This window comes from Thamnophis sirtalis, unplaced genomic scaffold, assembly GCF_051295495.1.
Source record: "Thamnophis sirtalis isolate CommonGarterSnake01/CBP01778 unplaced genomic scaffold, rThaSir2_p1.2 scaffold_1, whole genome shotgun sequence".
In the NCBI taxonomy this organism is placed as follows: Eukaryota; Metazoa; Chordata; class Lepidosauria; order Squamata; family Natricidae; genus Thamnophis; species Thamnophis sirtalis.
The window spans coordinates 106000658-106021471 of NW_028261381.1; the positions used below are offsets into that span (position 1 = coordinate 106000658).

General features: G+C 41.6%; 2 protein-coding genes across 4 annotated transcripts in view; one reads left to right on the forward strand and one right to left on the reverse strand.

The window, feature by feature from the left end:
* PACSIN3 (protein kinase C and casein kinase substrate in neurons 3) overlaps positions 1–19157 on the reverse strand; it is a 36192-nt gene extending 17035 nt beyond the window's left edge. The window contains exon 1 of the mRNA XM_087720461.1: positions 18969–19157. The gene's annotated coding sequence lies outside the window, so the exon portion shown is untranslated. The remainder of the gene's footprint in view (positions 1–18968) is intronic.
* A 244-nt stretch (positions 19158–19401) lies between these two features.
* The window catches only part of DDB2 (damage specific DNA binding protein 2), a 33906-nt gene continuing 32493 nt past the window's right edge, over positions 19402–20814 (forward strand). For all 3 annotated transcript variants that reach the window (XM_087720427.1, XM_087720446.1, XM_087720452.1), the window contains exon 1: positions 19402–19687. The gene's annotated coding sequence lies outside the window, so the exon portion shown is untranslated. The remainder of the gene's footprint in view (positions 19688–20814) is intronic.

Genomic DNA, 20814 nt, shown 5'->3' on the forward strand with positions numbered 1-20814 from the left:
TAGACCTCTCTCTAACACTTTATCTATAGGCACCAGTATGGGTGTGCTCAATCTTTTATGACTTTAGTTACAAAAGACTCTTAGGATACTACTAACATCAATGTGAACAGATGTCATGGAAATTAGTGATAAATTTATTTATAGAGATACATAGAAAAAGTGGGCATTTGGCTACTGTAGTGTGTTTGCATGCATCTGTATTTGGAGGATGTTTCCATTGGTCAAAATGCAACGGAAGCATATCATTTTTAGTTTTAGGAAACCTACGTACTTTACATTTCAGAACTGCCCTGCTATAATTATCTGTAATTAATAAGCGAATTTAACTTGGGGAGGAGAAACATAAGACTCAATCTTTTCCAAATCAGCAAGGATTCATTTCCTAGTCTACAAATCCTTGGGAGGGGATAACTAGTTGAGAAAGAAGCCAGAAATCAGCATTTTTTAGCTTCTTCCTTGGAATTTATACCCCTCCAAACTGCCTAATCCAGTTTAAAACATGAGTAAGACATCTAACCACATAAGGACAGTATTATATTTCTATAGCAGAAACATTAGTAAAAGGATAAGTCCAAACCATGGAGCAGGATTTCAGGAACTCAACTTGTATGCCACACTAATGATTAGGAGGGATGTCTTTAAAATAATTGCATATTGAATCAAACTGGATATGCGTTTTTGAATTTGGAAGCTTATTTCTGTCAACGCAACTACAGTGAACTTGTGGCTGTGTTAGTGTGGACCTAGTTTTATAATTACAAAAGATAAAACATGCTAGGATTCACCTTTATATCTCTAACTTTATACTGCTTTAGCCATAATTTCATACATTCCCTCCTGATGTTAGGTATATATTTTTCCATGGTTTGGGGATAATATACTTTATACTATCAATATGTTTTTTAAGGTTGAATCATATTACAAAAAAAATCTATTAATATTTACAGCTGTAATATTTACAGTGGTTAAAGAACCAGGAGACTGAGAGTTCTAGTCCCGCCTTAAGGCACGAAAGCTGGCTGTGTAACTTGGGGCCAGTCACTCTTGGCCAAATCTACCTCAGAGGGTTGTTGTGGGAAATGTGCAAGGAGGAAGGAATATTAGGCATGTTCACTACCTTGAGTTATTTACAAAAGCATTAATGGTGAAATGCTAATAATGCTAATGCTAATAATCCATACTACTACTAATAAAAATACATAGGCACCTTGGGTGCAATCCCAAAACAACTGGAATACCAATTGAACATCATTAGCTTTGACAAATCACCACCAGTCAATTGCAAAAGGCAGCTTTACTCACAACAGCTTGCATCCTGTCAACATCAACATCTGCCTATCCTAGGTCATTGGAATGGGCTGATAAAAATGCCAAATCCAGTCTAAACATATGGCTGATTGTTCAATGAACCAATAATAATATCATAAAATGACCATTGGCTTACCTGAAGGGTAAGAGAGTCCAAGCGACAGGTTAAATCAGTCTGGTTGCCCTGGGACTGAGGAATCTTTTTCCTTGGCCACGCCTCCTGGTGTTACTTGGTGCCAGAATTTTGAGATGGTCTGGAACCGTGAAGGCTGGAAGCATGATGAATCAGGTAAAGAAAGTCCAAGTTGACACGATGGTCACGAATCCCTGGACTGAGAAACCAGGGTGGGGTGGACTCTCCCACGGTGCACAGAAAAGGACCCTTCAGGTAAGCCAATGGTCATTTTCCTGTGCACCGCTTGGAGAGTCCAAGCGACAGGACATACCCAAGTTATATGTCACTAGGGCGGGCAGAAGAACAGTCTCGGGATTCAGTCATGGAAACAACCGCCTGTAGCACCCGCCTGCCGAAAGATCCCTTGGCCGAGGCATACATGTCCAATTTATATTTCCTGACAAAGGGCGATGGTGAGGACCAAGTAGCCGCTCTGCAGATGTCTTCAATGGTAGCCTGAGTGGCCTAGGCCGCGGTGGTGGCAGCGCTCCTAGTGGAGTGGGCGGTAATGTGCCGGGATACCGCCCTGGACTGGTGTTTGTATGCAGCTGCAATGCATGCTCTTAGCCACCTACTGACCATGGAAGATGTTACCTTCTTACCCAAGGAGCCAGGCTGAAACGAAACAAAGAGGGCCTCTGACTTGCGGAAGTCTGCAGAGCGTCTGATGTATATCCGCAGGGCCCGTCTGACGTCCAACCTGTGCCAACCAGGTTCCCTCGGGTGGTTGGGGCACGGGCAGAAGTTAGGCAGGATTACTTCCTGCGTTCTGTGGAACCAGGTGTTGACCTTCGGGATTAAAACAGGATCCAGACGCAATATGAACCTGTCCGAGTGGATGACACATAGATCCTCCCGGACCGATAAAGCTGCCAGTTCCGAGATGCGTCTCGCAGATGTTACTGCAACAAGAAAAGCAGTCTTCAAGGTGAGGTGATGAAGAGATGTCGTACATAGAGGCTCAAAGGGCGGAGAGGTAAGAGCCTGTAAGACCACCGATAGCTGCCAGGTGGGATAGCGGTGGACCACCGGAGGACATAAGTTGGAGGCGCCCTTAAGGAAACAGCGAACCCTCGAGATCTTGCTGAGGGTCTGGGCCGGGTCGCCGGACCAGATGGTGGATAGTGCCGCCACCTGATGATGAAGGGTATTGGGGGCGAGACTTTTGTCTAGGCCCCCTTGTAGAAATTCCAGTACGCAGGAAGCAGTGACTGGATTGAGACAGTAGTTGTCACACCACTTGGCGAAAGTGGACCACGTGAAATCATATATCCTGGTCGTTGATGGTCGTCTGGACACCTGGATGGTATGCACAACCTCCTCCAACAGGCCTTCGCTCCTCAGGAGACCCTCCTCAAGTACCAGACGGCCAGCTGGAGCCACTGGGGGTCTGTGTGTACTATGGCCCCCTGGCTGAGGGAGACTTGGTCCCAAGGAATCCGCCATGGGGATGATACCGACAGGCTGACAAGGTCAGCGTACCATGACCTGCGTGGCCAGTGGGGAGCTACGAGCAAGACCTCCGCCCTTTCCGCGATGATCTTGCAGATTACCTGTGGTAGAAGCGGAAGCGGTGGGAAGGTGTACAAAAGACCCTGAGGCCATCTGCATCGAAGAGCATCTGTCCCCTCTGCCCCTGGCGAGTGGAAGCGGGAGAAGCAGTGCTGGAGCTGCGTGTTCTCTCGGGTGGCGAACAGGCCAATCACTGGGGTGCCGAATCTGTGAGACAACTGGTCGAACAGGGCTGAATCCAGACGCCACTCTGCACTGTCTATGGTGGTCCTGCTCAACCAGTCCGCCTGCGTGTTGTCCACTCCCGAGATGTGGTTGGAGCGAATGGATACAAAGTGACACTCCGCCCACCTGCCCAGGGCCTCTGCCTCCGCCATGAGCTTCCTGGACCTGGTGCCACCCTGGCAATTTATATGGGCTTTGGTGGCCACATTGTCCGTCATCAGGAGGATGTGTTGATGAAGAATGTCCCGGTGAAAATGTCGCAGGGCAAGTTTGGCCACTCACAGCTCTAAGAAGTTGATGTTGCAGGCTGCTTCAGCTGGAGACCACTTGCTTTGAGTTACGTGATTTCCCATGTGTGCCCCCCAACTGGCAAGCCTGGCATCTGTCATGATGACTACTCTCATGGGCTCCTTGAACAGGTGTCCCTTCAGTAGAGCCGTTGATTGCCACCACTTGAGAGACCTCTTCACGGTCGGGGGAATCCGCACCTTCATGAATGAGTTGCGCCTGTTGGTTCTTTGACGGGGCAGGAGAAGCCACTGCAACTCACTGGAGTGAAGACGTGCCCAGGGAACGACCAAGATGCAGATCATCTTCCCCAACAATTGTGATAGGAGTAGCACGGAGACCTGCCTCAACCCCAGAACCTTGTGGGTCAGGGATACTAAACTCTCTATCCTGTCGTGGGAAAGGAACACCCTGCAAGCTGAGGTGTCTATCACTGCCCCCAGATGGATGAGTTAGGCAGTTGTGATGAGGTGACTCTTTTCCAGGTTCAGGGAGAACTCGTGATTCCTGAGGGACCTCATTGTAATGTGGAGGTCCCGTAAGGCCTGTTTCCTGGACAACGATTGGATGAGAATGTTGTCCAGGTAACATTGAAGCCTTATGGGCCTGCGCTTGAGTTGCGCTGCAACCACTGACAGAACTTTTGTGAAGGTCCTGGGTGCCAATGACAGGCTGAATGGAAGGGCCCTGTACTGGTAGTGTTGACGGGCATAGAAAAACCACAGGAACCTCTGGTGTGGCTGAATGGGAATGTGTAGATAAGCCTCCTTCAAGCCGATGAACATGAGGAAGCCCAGATAATCCCTGCTAGGATATTCTGCAGGGATTGCATCTTGAACCTTCTGTATGCGATGTGACGGTTGAGGTTCTTGAGGTCCAAGATGGCTCTCCACTCCCCTGAGTTCTTGGGCACCAGGAAGAGAATGGAATAAAATCCCCATCCCTCCTGGTTGGGTGGAACTTGTTCTACAGCATTGATCTCCAAGAGATGGTGAATTTCCTGGCTCATGAATTCCCTCTTGAGAGGGCAAGAGGGGGTTGGATAGTGGATGAAGTTCCGAGGGGTTGGGAGAGAAACTCCAAGGAAAGCCCCTCCCTGACAGTCTGGAGGACCCAGGCATCCCCCGTGGTCAGTGCCCATTGGGGAGCGAACAGCTGGAGTTGGCCCCCATGGGAGGGGAGCATTGATGGTCACTTGGACTTGTGGAAGGGCCTGTTGGAGGCCCCACCGTGGTTGGACCTGCAGTAGTTGAACTGCTGCCCATCCCTGTCCCGAAAGGACTGCCTGTCCTGGGACCTATCTCCCAACTGACCAACTGGTCTGTTCAAGGGAGCGGAAGAAGTCCTGCGGACTCACTGGAACAAAAGGACTGTCTCTTGAAATAGGGAGAGGATTTACGATCCTGTTTCTTGTTTAGGGTGGCTAGAACTTTCCTTTTATCTTGGATTCAATCAAGAAGGGGTCTAAGACCTCCCCAAATAATTTAGACCCCTTAAATGGGGCAGATGCCAATTTCCACTTGTTCTTCTGGTCCGCCAGCCAGTGGCGGAGCCATATGAGGCAGCAGGAGGTCATGTTGGACGCCAATGCCCTAGAGGCGAATTTGGCCACGTTAAGGGAGGCATCAGCCGAATACTGGGATGCCGCAATAATTTTTGTTATATCCTGGCGAAGACGAGTGTCTCCTGCCAGTAGTTTAGCCTGAAGCTCACACAGCCAAATGACAGAGGCTCTGTTAAAGAAGGACACGGAGGAAGAAGCCTTAATGGCCCAGGCCACCGCCTGAAAAAGAAAAGGAAATACTAGGAGGAGAGTCCAAACCTAGATAAATTACACTGAAGCTCACAAATATAAGTCCTGAACGGGCAGACTGAGGAAAAATTCTGGTGCCAAGTAACACCAGGAGGCGTGGCCAAGGAAAAAGATTCCTCAGTCCCAGGGCAACCAGACTGATTTAATCCGTTGCTTGGACTCTCCAAGCGGTGCACAGGAAAAGGAAAACTTTCGTTAGCTTTGATAATCAGGTGTGCTATTTTTTTTCCTCTGGAGAGAAAATTGTAGTGGCAGTGATATATGTGCTGATGATCTCCCAGTTGGGTATTTGCAATATGTTCATAATAGGACAGCCCTTGAACATGGCTTGGAAATTTTAACTGCCCCTAGACAGGGCAGTACATATAGTGAGCCAAACCCCTTAGAAGCGCTTCATTATCCTCATCACGGAACTGTCATTCTTGTTACCTTCTACATCTAATTTAAACTATTCACTAAGTCTTCCAAACTTTAAATGCTTTAATCCAGGTTTTTTTTTTGAAGGACTGCATTTTTTGTGCTGATTATTCTGTACATTCAGGTCATTAACATGCATAGACTGTAGATATGATTTAATGTCAATAATTTTGCTTTTTTCCATGGTGCAGCCTGTGCTATAGGAAATTTGAAAAGGGTTAGAGTTATCTTACTTAGGGAAATCAATTGAAGTATTTATTTACCTACTTTCTTTTCATTCAAGTCTTTATATATATTATAGGATATACCTTATTAGCATATACTATAGCATATTTCATTATCTGATTACAAAACATAATTTTATAATATTTCTAAGAGCCAGTTTGGTGTTATAGTTAAAGCATCAGACTAGAAACCAGAAGACAATGTTTCCTTTCATGCTTTAACCCATGAAAGCCAGCTGAGTGACTTTAAGCTAGCCAGTCTTTCTCAGCCCTGGAAAGGAAGTAATGGCAAACTAAGAAAACTGCAAGGAAAGTTAGTGTTTTTCAAATGAAAATGTCATCCTCTAATTGCTTTATATCTACCCTTAGGAAGTAAAAATAGTGAATGGCTCACCCCAATGCATTCTTGGACTGTCTGGAAATTGGTCACCTAAGTGCTCATGGTAGGGAGGACAAAAATAAGTTGGGGTGGAATTTTCAACTTGGGAGGGAAGAGGGAGTGGTGGGCAACCACTTTTACTTGCTGATAAATGTGTGTCATGGGATTGGTCAGAGCATGGTTTCACGTTTCCAAGTGTGCTGACTAGATGAAAAGGTTTGACTCTTCCCGATATCTGGAAACAGAAGAAAGGGCAAGTCACCCATCCCAATGAAGAATGAATCAGCAAAATCTGTAGAGAGAGTGCGGGAACTTATGACAAATTTAGGTGTAAGAAGTGAAACTTGTCACCAATTAGGACTTGGAGAACTGAGTGCTATGTGCAATAATCAAGTTCAATGCCATTTCATAGACATTCTCATAGACACATGCAACCTTATATGTTAGTAACAAATACACAGGGAGTCTTCAATTTATAGTCATTAAGTGATTCATATGCTCATTAAGCAAATCTAGCTTCCCCAGATAGGCATTAAGCAAATCATAACAGTCGTAAATATGAACTAGTTGCCATGCATCCCAATTGCAAGCATGTGACTATGGCCACATAAGTGTGAATACAGGTCATAAGTCACTTTTTCTTTGAACTGTCATTAAACCAACAATTGGACGTTGAAGATTATCTGTATATTATTCATCAGTATAATTTTGACCCAGGCAAGAGTGGGTAGTGTTTTTTTTAAACCTTTTTTTTTTGTTTTAAAAATGAACAGAATAATGTCAGGTAATCACACCAAAAAAGTTGGGTGAAGATACCTAATTTGACGTGGGGGGATTGTGTTTTGAAATGGAGGTTAAGGGTTTGCCGTTTTTCTGATATGTGACATTTAGAGATGATCTGGAGGGGGAGAAACTTTAGTGTGCAAAAGAGAGAAGAAGCAATTATTCAATTGTAGTTTATACTCCTCATTTGCTATAATTTAAGATACTATTATGCTGTATCAACCAAAGCATGCAATTGAGAGTTAATGTAATCACACAATTCTGCTTTGTTCAGACCTCTACCAGAATTCTGTGCCAACTTCTGACTAGTGTAACTTAAGATTGTTTAAAAAAAAACCTGGACTACACCAAAGTATTTTAAAATGCTTTGCCCACCTTCTTTCCAAACTCTTGAAATGAGTGATTTTGTCCTTAAGCCATCCCTGTGAAGAGCAGAATCCCATCAGTTCTAGACAAATTTCTCTCTATCAGCGCTACTACCAGTGTCCAATAAGATTCCTATTTCTTGTTATGTATTTCTCCCCCAACACAAAATTGTACATATCATTAATGGGAAGAGATTCCTCACGTTTCTTCCCAAAGAATTGAACTGTAATTTGATCACTAGGAAAGGCTATATCCCCAGTTTTCTCTTATAGGTCTGAAATTCATGTCCCTTGCCCTGGTATTGGAAGCATGAATATTTTGATGCCACAAATGGAGCATTGTGTCTCAGCTAAGGACAAATGAAGCCAAGTAGGCCATAACCCTTCCCAGAATAAAATAACTCTGAAGCAAAATGAGCCACGTATTTTAAAATACTACAAATCTAATCCTCAGCACTTCTTTAGAAAATAATATTGAGGCAACATATTTAATTCACTTGTTTCACTACTAATTTCAAGTTTTTCCTTGATATCTCAGTGTTTTTGTCCAATTCTGTGGTTTCCATGTTGCTTTACATTTAATATAACTCAATACCAGGCATGCATCAGCCATATGCCCAAGCAAACTTTCCATTAAGGCTGCCATATAGGCACTATTTTTTCCTGTCTGGTGATGACTCACTGAAACATGAATTCTCTCAGAGACTAAACTAATACATACAGAAAATACAGTTCCATGGGAAAAAAGTATCTGCTGGCTTTTGGATTTTCAAAATTTTAAATTTTGCATCTCTCCACTATTGAATGTTATCAGAGCTTCATGTGGCCTCTATCTATATATAAAGGGAATATAAGCAAACTAACACCACCAATTGTTGTTTTTATTTGATTTGTGATGTGCCAGTACGTAAAAGTAATCATTCCCCTGAAATCAATAACTGCTTGTAATTGAAAGCTGCAACAATTTTAGCCACACTATCTAATTGACCTCAGTCTTTTATATCTTTGTAAGAAAAATACTGCTTCAGTTTAGTAACAGCAGTGGGACGCGGTGCCTCAGTGGCTAAGACACTGAGCTTGTCGATCAGAAAGGTTGGCAGTTCAGCAGTTTGAATCCCTAGTGCTGCATAATAAAATGAGTTCCTGTTACTTGTCCCAGCTTCTGCCAACCTAGCAGTTTGAAAGTACGTAAAAAATGAAAGTAGAAAAATAGGGAGATGACTTAGGACAGCGCTGGCTCTTTGGCTTTGAAACAGAGATGAGCACCGACCCCTAGAATCAGGAATGACTAGCACATATGTGCGAGGGGAACCTTTACCTTTACATAAAGTTCTGATAACATTCAGTGGTGGCGATAAGCAAAAGTTCAGGAAACTCAAACACCGAGAGGCCAAAAACATATTTCTTAAGGCAAAAGTGTTTCCTAATGAAACAGAATAAGAGGAAGGACCTCCATGCTTTAATTGCTTATTTGTGATCAGTTCCTCTGCTTCAATAGATTGTTTACCCATTTGCCACAGTAACTAATTTATCACATTGATTCCTCCAAGAAAAACAAAATCCAAACAATCTCAGTGTAAGCATTTAGAGCCATCCACCAGTAGCAAACTTAAAGGCTTACAGCTGTGCATCAGCCAAGCCTGCATTACTTTAAGGGCTTCCTTGGGGAAGAACTTGTCTGGGAATAACAGATGGAAGAGATACAGGGAAGGACTAGCACTCATGATAAACCTCTTTGCTCAGCACAGGAAGAAGCCCAGATGTTATTAGTTTACCATTTCTCTCAATCTTAAACAGGATGTAGCACTCTTCTTTAAACAAAAACCACATCCAAGGATGCCTAACACCACAAAGAATGTATTATAGCTATTTTGGAAATTAGGATTGGAAAATCAGGATGGAGGTACACTATCTTTTTTTTGAGAATTTATTGTTTCCAAAAGAGGGAAATGCGTTTTTTTTTTTGAATATAGCATACAGCTGCTGCTTTATATAGCAATGTCCTTCACTCTTAAATAGAATAAAATAATTTATTGGCCATGTGTGGTTGGACACACAAGAAATTTGTTTTTGGTGGATATGCTCTCAGTGTACATAAAGAAAAATAAAATACATTCATAAAGAATCATAAGATACAACCCAGTTATGTGACTGGGTTCACATAACATTCTAAGTCATTAGGAGATTTATAGCGTATGTTGAATGAGTTAGAGTGAATTCACCCAACTATGGCTAGGTTGCTTAAACAAATGATATCTGAATACATTCTGTGAATGCAACCAGTGATTGAACATTAGGCTTTAAGGCCTAATTTTTCTAATTCTGCAACATATATTCCTGTTTGAGTTTATCTTGCATTCCATTTCCCTTTAAATTATTTCTTTTAAAAGCCTATAATTGTAGTTTCTTCCTTTAATTTGATCTTTTGCTTCCTTACTGATCTGCTTAGATGTCACCCTACAAAAGTCAACAATTTGGTTTTAATTTTAAAAGTTATCTTGTATTAGTCCTCTGACCCAGATCATGCAATCTAAAATAAGAGTGGCAAAATATACTTCCTAGACTTTACTGCTGAGGGCTCTATATGAAAGTTCATTTGCCTAAATAACTTTTAAAAGGCATCTGCCCAGAAAGGTAGGCTAGAGAGAGAGAAAGGGAGAGAGGGAGACTGAAAAAGCCTTGAAGATCCCTAATGCTTAAAAATAAAGACTAATGTTACCCTTTGTAAGGCCAGGTTGCAATTCCTAAAACTGTTCCATAGCTAGCCACCGTTCACTTTCAATATGATTCTTTCTTCGTAATATGAAATGACCATATTACATAAAATAAAGCCCATATTACAGAAAACAAAGCCCTTTCCTAATTTGTTGATTCATTATACTTATTTTTAACAGAAGCAGCATCTTGGCTCAGAAAATTAGCTCCACCATATTCCTTGGAAATACAGCTTTCTTCTTTTTAGCAATTGTTCTGCTTGGTTGCAGGGTCCTTTTTTATTTTCTTTTTTAAAATGTGCTTGCCTAATTCTCATGGTGAGATACATGTACCAATGCATATGATAAAAGATTCATTCTTTAGCCAGCTTGTTATAGAGCTTGATGTTTTTTGAGGGCCAACAGAGAGTGAGTGACTTTGGTGCCTAAGGAAGACAGTACACTGGCTCGCTTGCCATATAACATGTGCCTGAAAAAATGCACTTTTTCCTTAATGCACATCACTGTTGTGTTCCGTATAATTAGATACATGGCATGAGTACCAAAGAAGCAATGGTGATCCTTTCAAAAGCATAGCAGCTCAAGAGAAAGAACGTTTCCAGCTGCAGAACTTAAAAGTATTGCAGTTGAAGTTAACTCTCCTTAAACCATATCCTTAAAAGGCCATTCAGCAGCCATGCAGAATCTTTTACATGGAAAACTGTAAAGATATACTCATCTAGGTTCTGAACAATTTAATTTCAAACCAATGATTTCTATTTCATGCTACTATTTCTATAGATTTCTGTCAAGATTATTAGCAAAAGTAGTTTCTAGACTTGGATCATGGTGCCTGTTTGTGATACACTTCCATTTCAAAAGCTGTAGGCTTTGGCTCAAATACTTCTACGGTTGGGAAATTATTATAGTGATAAACTTGTCAAGACCATAGAGCAGCTTTTTGTAAAAAAAAGGGGGGGGGAATATTTGAACTCTCCACTTTAAAAAATGTAGAATATTTGAACTCTCCACTTTAAAAAATGTAGAGAAATCAAAAACATGATAATAATATTTTATTTTTAAAGAAAAAATATATTTTAAAAAAACCCACAATGTTATGTTATTTGAAATTTGAATTATACAAAAAGTATTTATTAGAAAAGTTATTCTTAATAGTTTGAATGACCTTAATCAGGTTTTTAAAAAGAACATTGTGATATTTAACTGTTTCCACTTTCACAGTTTTGACAAGAATCATTAACATTGTGCTTTAAAAACCATGTGCAATATATAACATAATCACTGTTTTTAATTACAGGCACACAACCTGAGGTCTCAGTACACATTACTCCCAAATTATTGGGTGCAGCCTCCCTCGAGGCCCTACACAATTTCTCCCTGAATTGTAATTGACAGGGACAATTATTGAATACACGAGAAATGATTGTGTGTCATCAAATTGGTACTAACTCTTACTGATTACATCGATAGATTTTCTCTGTGATGACCTCTGCCTAATCTGAACTTTCAAGTCTTCCAACGGTGCACTAATTGCCACTGTAACCGAGTCCAGTTCACTTTGCTGCTGGCCATCCTCTTCATCTCTTTCCTTCCATCTTTCCCAGCACTAGAGCCTTTTCCAAGGAGCTACGCCTTTATCTGAGGCTTCCAAAGTAGGATAATTTGAGTCTGATCATTTGTGCCTCAAGTGAGAGGAGAGTAATTCAGGGGTGGGCTTCAAACATTTCAGTAACAGGTTCTCTGCCTGGTTGCTGGGTGGGCATGGCTATGATGGGCGTGGCCTAGTCAGCCTCCTGAACCACGGTGGAGGGGTGTTTTCGTCTTCCCCAGGCTCTGGCTTTCCTTGAGCCTCTGGGAGGGTGAAAGCTGCTTCCCCCAGCTCCAGCATTTCAGGGAGGCCAGTTTTTCCCCCTCCCCAAGCCTCTGTACGGGCCCTGCACTTACCTCGCATCCAAAATGCGTCATATGGAGACTCCTAGGAGGAGCTGGGTGGGCAGGGCCAGCCAGGGGTGGGATTTGGAGGTTCTCCAAACCGGCCATAACTTTAGCTACTGCTTCTCGCGAACCCATAGCAGCCCACCCCTGGAGTAATTACACCGTATTTAACTTCATGCTAATTAAATTTTTATCACCACTCGTCATTTTTTTCCTCATGGTCAGACATCCTTCCTCTGCAGCAGCTTAAATTATGAAATACAGGTCATCAGCTCCAAACAAATATTGCATAATTCCTATTTTAGTGAATAACTGAAAGCTCTGGTAGACACACAAAGGGATGAGGTTTGGGAAAGGTTAAGGGAATAATTACTTAACAGAAGGAAAAGTAGAAGCCGTAAGTATTTAGTTTTATTTGTATTTTTAAAGCTGTTCTTTTATCTCTCACATTTTTCCATCTTTGTTCCTGTTTGCTTTGTATATTTTGCTACATTGAAAAATTCTAAATGTATATATAAATTGTAGCAACACACAGGCCCACAGGTAGTGCTTGACTTACAACCATTCATTCACCAACCACTAAAGCACTGAAAAAAGCGACTTATGGTTTATGATTGGTCCTTGCACTTACAATTGTCATACATCCCCCACTGTCTTGTGATCAAAATTTGGGCTGTTGGCAACTGTCATATATTTATACAGTTTCAGTATCCTGGGGTCATGTGATTGCAACCAGCAACATTCTCAACCAGCTTCCAAGAACAAAGTCAATGAGGGAAGCTAAAGTCACTTAATAACCATATGATTCACTTAACTATAGTAATTTGCTTAAAAGCCTTGGCAAAAAAAGAAAGAAAAAAATCATAAAATCAGGTGTGACTTCCTTAACCATCTTGCTTAGTAATGGAAATTCTGGCCCCAATTGTAATCATGAACCAAGGACTACCAGTAATATATACACATATGAAGGGAATGAGTGGCTCAGTGGCTAAGACACTGAGATTGTTGATCAGAAAGGTCGGCAGTTCAGCGGTTCGTATCCGTAGCACTGTGTAATGGAGTGAGCTCCCGTTACTTGTCCCAGCTTCTGCCAACCTAGCAGTTCGAAAGCATGTAAAAAATGCAAGTAAAAAAATAGAGACCAAATCTTTGATGGGAAGGTAACAGCGTTCTGTGCGCATTCGGCATTTAGCCATACTAGCCACATGACCACGGAGACGTCTTTGGGCAGTGCTGGCTCTTTGGCTTTAAAACCACCCACTAGAGTCTGGAACCACTAGCACATATGTGCGAGGGGAACCTTTACCTTATACACATTTGAAGAAAACCCTGGTAGGCACCAAGAGTAATTAGGACCAAGATTCTTTTTTTTTTCCAATTTAGGAAATGAAGTTGTATCTAGAGACTACTTGTATTGAAAAAATTTGCAACAAGCAACCTATAAATGAAATATTATTTTTGTATTCCACATTTTGAGACTGTACAATTGCTAACGTAGGAATGTAATATATAGGAAATGATATTCTTGAGTTGGACAAAATCATACCTCTAGTATATAGTTAAGATGTTTCAAGAATAGCTAGCCTACATGAACACAATAGTAATAATTGCATTTAATTGGGTCTCTACTGTTTATAGGGATGAAAAATGTTAATATATCCGGACTAACAAATACACAGTATATAATTCTACTGCAATTATCAACGCACCCATGAATTTATTTATTTATTTATCTTAGTAAGAGTTCCTTGTTTTCATTATTTCCATTCTGTTTTAACACAAGGATACTTGTAATCTAAGACATTTGTTGTGATGTTACTGAGATAGTATTGAATATGATACATATCAAGCAACTGGAAAATTAAGAGATCCTGTCAACACATGGGCACAACTCTGCTTATAAATAAAACCTTTTAGGTTTATAGTCCATGAGAGGACATCTATATACAAGCAGCTGTATATATTTCAAACTGCAGTTAACCTCCAATTAACTGACCTTACTTTAGAATATACAAACTATTCATCATTTTATGCAGTTGTTACACCCTTTGATGTATGCATTAAATCCCATTTCATATTTTTCTCTTATATTACAATCTGATTCAACTGACATTTAAATGAATTTGAATCTGACAGTTATGCCCCCTTAGTTTATTAAATCAAAGGTTTACTATATTCTTAAATCACGTGACTTAAGAATCTTAGACAAGCCTACAAAATTTTAATTCCCGTATAGCAGAAATATTGTCTCAACTTGTTGTAAAGGATGTGAAGGATGGCTAACTTGTGAAAGAAACTCATTGTAACCTACCATAATTATGCCACAGATAATACCTAATACAACAATGTAAATGTCAAGAAAATTGCAATGCAGAGCCATGCATTTAAACATCCAATTATGCCACACATAATACCCAATACTGCAATGCAAATATCCAGAAAATTACTCTTAATACAGTTGCAGTACATTTAAACATCCAATGCCAAGGCATGTGATTTCCAAGTCAAGTGACCCAGATTATGCCTAAATGCATCTATTGACATGACAGCTCAATAATGGCTATAAAGTAAACAACTATTTAGGAAGATTCAGCTACAGCTTCTGTAGAGTGTGGTGCAAGCAGGAAAATGATAGTCCAAATGACAAACCAACATTCACCTCTCTCTTCTTCCGACCCAAGATAATGAAAACCCATGAAACAGTAGCATTATGGTTACAGCAGAAAAGGACAACTTTTATATTCTCAAAAGCGTGACTGTTTATGGGTTGACATTGGAAATTCATTTGATAGGTTATTCCAAACCCTGCCGTGTAGATTCTGTAACACAGTTATCATCAACTGCAGGAAGGGTTCTTGGCCAATATGAATCTTAGAGCTTTTTCTATATGTAGTTCAAATAATAAAAACTTCATTGAAATGTAACAGAATCCTCAAAACATTCTTAAAACGAATGTTTTAAGGAAGGGCAGTTATGGTAATTTATAACAAAACTTCCCTGAAACAAGAATACTGTAGCTTGCAAGATTTTATGTACAGATTCCTTAGCTCGATCTACATTTTTGGTTTCTTTTTACCCTCAGAAAAAAAAAGCATCATTATAGATAAAGCTTATAGTAAATAATCAAGTCTCACATATTGATAATCTGTGATATAATGTCTGAATAATATCATCTATGGAAGAACTGAATCATTTGCTGAAAAATGTACTAAATTCACCCATAGGTATGTTAAGAATTCAATAACAACGCGAATAGTTGTAACATGCAACTTTGTGAGCTTTTTGCGTCAACTATCCTTATGCTCTAGAATTAAGCAGCAGTGGATGACCTATTGTGCACAGGGAATAATTTTTGGTTGCGGGAGAATATAACTAATCTCTGTATTAAGTCCTGAAGAATCTACAAAGGCAGTTTAGCCTCGCCCAAATCTCAGTTAATTAAAAAAAAACCTAGGAAATAGCTAAATCAAATTTAATAGTTTGCTTTAATTCAATTACAGTCCTCCTTTCTATATTCATGATTTATGGGACCTATATACAATGTAGAGGTGGTCCTCAACATACGACCACAACTGAGCCCCAAAATTAAATTGCTAAGACAGTTACAGTAAATCACTGCAGTTGTTAAGTGAATTATGTGATTGTTGTTGCTGGTATTGTATCCAGCTTCCCGCTTGAAGAAATCCCGGAGGATTGCAATTGGCAATGTGACCCCACCAATTATGATGCAACCATTATAAATATCGTACATGCCTATTGCCAAATGCCCAAATTTTGATAATGTAACTGTGGGGATGCTGCAACAGTTGTGTTAGAACCAGTCATGTCCCTTCTCTCAGTGCTGTTACTTCAAACAATTGCTAGATGAATGGTTATAAATCGAGGACTACCTGTATACAATGGATTTCAAATAGACAGGGCAAGCTATTGTATATAATAAACAAGGAGTGAACCCCACATTCGCTCGCATGGATGTTACCTAGTCAGACAGTGAAATGTCTGCAAGCAAGCAATCACGCCCAGAGAGCATTCAAGGACCCCAAGAGTTGTGTCCTTTAATATACATCTCTACCTTAACACAGTCTTGTTTCATTTATGCAATAAGATCTCTCCCTTCAGGTACTGATGGAACATGAAGCCTAGGATAGTTGTCCCAAAAATTAGAGACAGTTGGAAGTCACACAGTTAGTGATTCTTTACATCCTGACTCAAATATTGTTGCTGAAAACTATATTGTCAAATTTGTTTTACTTAAAGCGCACAAAATAACTTTCCTCTGACTACACAGATAGCATCTCAGTCATCTTGAAACATTAGGCTCACCTCCCACCCTTGGGAAATTGTGAGGTTAAATGCCCACAAGAAGCTTGTTTCTGTTGTTCTAGAAAAAATAGCACACATCCATGCTTGAAATGCTGGAGAAGGTATCCAAGTAAAAGGGGAAAAAATAAAGCGCTTAACTGAAATTGCTGCCTAATCTTGGCTCCCATGACAAAAACACACAAATCTGTAGAATATCTCATATATTTCTACCTCCTAGGTAGCATTTGTGAGAGGTTAAGCAATCATTTATTTTCTTCAGTTGTCAAAGCTGTCAGAAGCCATGGAACAAAGGCTGGAACAAACAAGCCTTCAATAAAACATCAGGTATTTTATTGTGCAACATACCATAAAGAATTCCATTTCTGCTCCACTTCAGCTCATGCCTAGAGTTAGGTGAGTCAGTGTAATTTTATTCTTTACATTATAGATGCAATCCAGTCATTGTCATTTTTATTGTCTATGTTAAGAGATGTAATGCATAGTGTTCAGAAAAAAAAATCTAATTAAATGACATCATTTTAAAAATAAGATTTCAACTCTATTCACAAGATAAGAAGTCCTCAGGCAGGTTTACATTTTCACGTATTACTAAAAACAGATATTCCAATATTAGTAGTCTCACAGCTGCTTAGATCTTACATCATCTTTTGAAGCCATGCAAAATTCAGAAAAAGGTATTTGAAGCACTCCAGGCTTTTTCTCTTATTCGACTAACTCTTCAAAGAAATAGAATAAGTAAAGAAACTTCAGTTGGCATAGAAAGCTGTTAGACTGGTTCAGTTTGTACAGCTTGCAAAATTCCTCTGACATTTGTCTTGAAGAGCTTCTGACCTCTTCCAAGTCAAGAAAGGACAAAGTCCAGATAGCATAGGTAAAAATATGAGTGCAGCCATATGAACCCCTTTCCTTCTGATCAGGCAAGTCCAGAATTTTTGAAGCCCAATAACAAAGTTACAAGAGCTGACAATACACCTGGATTCTGCTTGTCCAAGATTTTGAGAGATCTATTTCCCAGCTAAAAAGAAGTTTATTTCCAACACAAACCATCAGTGGAAGGTCTGAAGCAATATAATTATTACTATAAGAGTTTCAACTTTTATCCTTCTGGTTTCCCCCCCCCCCCAAAAAAAACATCTTGCCTACATTATCAATCTTTTTTATGTATACGAGTGGCTCCTGTCATCTCTAGACAAGTGGGAACTCTGGCATAATGGAGATCAGAGTTCCCCTGTCCTTTCAAATTCCATCATGTTATGATACACTAATATGCTCTCAGGTTGATTTGGGCATATCCCATTTAAACAGATACACTTATTTAATTCTCTCACCTTGAGCTTATGATGAGTAAGCAAATGACAAATGTTCTAAGTTGATTTTGGATTATTTCTGTCAAATATCAAGGTATTATTAAAGGCAGGATGCAGTATTTGAAAGTACAACAGCAGGAAGAGGAGGATTACTAGGCTTGAAGCTACAGGTGTTTCCAGATGGAAGGTACTATTCCTAGCCCCTCTACTGTGCAGCTATAGTCTATAGTTTGTTGCTTAACACTGGTTTTCACGAAGATGGGGAAAATAAAAAGTTACAAACAGCCAACACTGTTGCCTGGGTCCTGTAAAAGTACAGGACTGGGGCAGAGCGAAGGTTACCCACAACGAATTCTGCCCCTTCTTTTTAACAAGAGTTGTGCCAACTCCCTGCGGGACCCGGAGCTTCGGGTTTCAGCAGAAGTAGCTCCTGCCACTCTCGCCTTCACAATGGAGACCCCTCTCCCACCTCCCGTCTTCCTCTCTTCCACTCAGGATCCCTTAGGCTGCATCGCAGCATATGGATTCCTATCCAAGGGGCGCATCAAACATGAAACGAGCGAGGCTCCGAGTCGATTTTAGAATTAAAACTCCCCGCTCGGCAACGAAACAAAACTCCCCGATAGCGGGGAATCGGGGATACGAATCCAGTACGCGCAGACGATGCCTTCTTCGGCAGAAACTCAGCGGTAGGTGTGGCAGTTTCAACCGGGACAACTGTTCTGTTCCCTCCCTGCCCGCCGCGAGCAACGTGGGAGGGAGACCCAAAGCCACGGCCGGGAGGGAGACCCAAAGCCACGGCCGGGAGGCAGCGAGGGCTGCAGAGGAGAGCGAGCAGCAGCCCCCCGCGCTGATCGCGGCTCTTCTCCGCCCCCTCTGAGCTCCGGCCGCTCTTCCCTTCCAGGCACAGCAGCTGAGCGAGGACAATCGCCCTCTGTCTTCCCACTTCCAGGACCCCCCTTTTTTTCCAGAACAGCCGAGCGCGACGGAAAAGGAGCCAGGGGGAGTATGGGCGCCCTCCTACCTACTCGGGAAGTCAGGTCCAAGAGGCATTTCCCATTGGAGGAGGGGGGGTGCAAGACCCCCTCCGCTCGCAAGCCTCTCTTCGGCTTGGGGGATTCAGCTCAGCAGGCACAGGGAGCCGCAGTTAACTGGAGCCCCGCTATAGCCTCGGGGGAGCAGGGTTACTAGGAGACTCACCTCTTCCGACGGCTGCTCTGAGGATTCCCGCTGAGAGGAAAGTCTCGGGGCTCCTTCGGTGCAACAGGCGGGTAGGGAAGGCACCTTTCCGCAAGCCCTTCAGGCTGGATCAATCCGCCTCCCTCGGCTGGCTCCGGCGAGCGATTTCTTCGGCCCGAGCTAGCCCCTCCCCCTATTTCAACTGCTGGACGTCCAGCGAAAGGGGCCTGGCCTCCCGGGCGATGGGCGGACTTGGGCAAACCCCAGAGGCTTCCAGGAGGACGTTGCGGGAGCTGATCTGCTCTGGGCAAAGGAGGCCTGGCTTTAGGAAGCCGGGAAAAACGCGTAGTTTCCTCCACCCCCCTGCCCGCAACGGGGCGGGAGAGACTTTCTGATCCAATTAGCCCGCTACCGCTCTGGGGGTGAACCGAGGCCCTGCCCAGCAGCCGTGGTGGTGGCTGAGCTGGCCATCCTGGAAACGGGGCGAGAGAGTCGGTATCCACCCAGTTTTGGAAGGAAGAAAAATCTGTGGGCTGAGAGCTGGGACGCCATGGGAGCAGCAGCGCCTCTGCACATGTGGAAAGCTCGGAGCTGCCAATGAGTAATCGAACCCTTCCAGTCCTACTTCTAGGGTTAGGCAAAAGTGCTTACGCCCCGGCGTCTGTTCCAAGTATCTCCAACCGCAGAACCCGTCCCCCTCTCAGTAGATTACAGGAGCCCAGGATGAGATACTTTGTTTGGTAAGCATGCTCATTTATTACAGGAAGATATCACAGGGAGAAAAACTATTGCAATATGGGAGATAACTCCCATTTTAAAAATAGCTACTGCACGTATTTAAGCAAATAGGTTGTATTTATCTAGTAAGCCATTAAACAAATACCCCTAAAGATAGCGTTTATATGTTAGAGTTAGGCGGAGAGTTTTCAGTCAACTCCTCTCTACCACCACCACCCCAAAAAAACCTGTCTTCTGATGGACAGTAATGTCATAAGTATGAAGAATCCCACTTATTGAAACTGTTGCATTGCACATGGAAAAGCCAAATTACCTTTTCTGCTGCTTTGTGCCTTCCTTGCCTATAATCATCAGCCTGTCACTTTGTTTCCAAGAGCAAAGTCTGGCTGCTGAAAAACTCAATGGTGGCCAATGTATTTTTGTCCACCCATTTGCTCTGACAAATATAGCTCCACTTCTATCATTCTATTTTAAAAGTTTCAGGATCCTCATTAAGTCTTATAAGGGCAGTCTAAAAGTAGTGAAAATGTAAAGGCTTTTGAAGTGCCCTGATATTTCTCCATCTCACAAGATGTTACAAAAACAGAGAAAGAAGCCTGGGGCAAAAGGCCGACTGAAGGTTGAAATGCTGGGCCTTGAAATGGAATGTGGGAGGGGATGCTTAAGGTTCAAATTAAGCAGTACCAGGTGCTGCAATAGTTTCAGGTTACATTCAGGACTGTTAAACAAATAGTATTAGGTCTCTGATTTTTTTTTTAAATCCTCATGTTTAAAAAAACATCCTCACATTTCAAAATTATTAGTTGTTATAAGGCATGATGCCTTGAGACTAAATTTACATTTACTTTATATATATATACCACTGTTTAATAGTTATTCCATTTAAGTCAGGGTTTTCCATTTGACCATTTGAACTTTTCTGTATCTGCGAGATTTTAAAATTTTTGAAGTAATGCAAATGTCAGTATTCCTTTGAGGAATAGACACAATATCCCAATATATATTACTAGTCATTAAGGTTCTACCACCAATGGAAATATGCCAGTACTTGTTTCTATCCAAAGTTCACACCCTATGCAAATGTTTGAGTCATTTATGTGTAAGAAATAGTCACTGTTAATTACTCAAT